A 744-nucleotide genomic window follows, 5' to 3' on the forward strand; every position below is an offset into this window, starting at 1 on the left:
GGCCCCTATAGCACCCTACAGCCACCCCAATGGGCCCTATAGCACCCTACAGCCATCCCAATGGGCCCTATAGCACCCACAGCCACCCCAACCCCCCCCAGAACTTACCTATAACATCTGGGGGCGATTCCCAGCTCCGGATCCCACGTCCCAACGCCGCTCTCAGCCGGGGACACCGGCCACGTTACCCCACACCCCACAGATCCTCATAGGGCCACTATTGAGCCCCCCAACCCTTAACACAGCTCAGCCCCAATGCGGAGCGTTCTGTGCTCGGGATGTGGGAGAAGTCACCAAAAACTGTTCCTCCTCGCTGCCTCTTCCTGCCTGGCTCTGCTCCACCGCTCCCCGCTCATAAAGCATTTCCTATTGCTGAGCACACGGCCCCGCTCTGCCTCCCTTCCTCCCACTCATCGGCCCCATCCTGCTCTGTGTCCTCATCCCATTCCGGCCCTTTTCCAGCCTTGATTCATCCCAAATTTCCCAGCTGAATGGAGCCTTAAAGGGGGATCTGTGGGGGTCCCACACCCACTGCAAGGACAGCTTTAGGGTCAGCAGGGTGAGGGATGCTGCTATCCCAGCACATGGCCATCCGAGCCAATATATGGGGTTTGGGATGTGATGGAGGAGCAAAGGGGTTGTCCCATTGCCCACTGCCATCCCCTGTGGCCCCATAAGGGATGCTGCACCCCAACACAGGGATAAAGAGACCCCACGTCCCACTGTGGGATGTGGTCCTATACG

General features: G+C 59.4%; 1 protein-coding gene across 1 annotated transcript in view; it reads right to left on the reverse strand.

Moving 5' to 3' along the window:
* Window positions 1-519, reverse strand: part of ACVRL1 (activin A receptor like type 1) — a 10,556-nt gene extending 10,037 nt beyond the window's left edge. The window contains exon 1 of the mRNA XM_015886869.2: window positions 109-519. The gene's annotated coding sequence lies outside the window, so the exon portion shown is untranslated. The remainder of the gene's footprint in view (window positions 1-108) is intronic.
* Window positions 520-744: the final 225 nt, after the last annotated feature.

Source organism: Coturnix japonica, linkage group LGE22C19W28_E50C23 (assembly GCF_001577835.2).
Source record: "Coturnix japonica isolate 7356 linkage group LGE22C19W28_E50C23, Coturnix japonica 2.1, whole genome shotgun sequence".
In the NCBI taxonomy this organism is placed as follows: domain Eukaryota; kingdom Metazoa; phylum Chordata; class Aves; order Galliformes; family Phasianidae; genus Coturnix; species Coturnix japonica.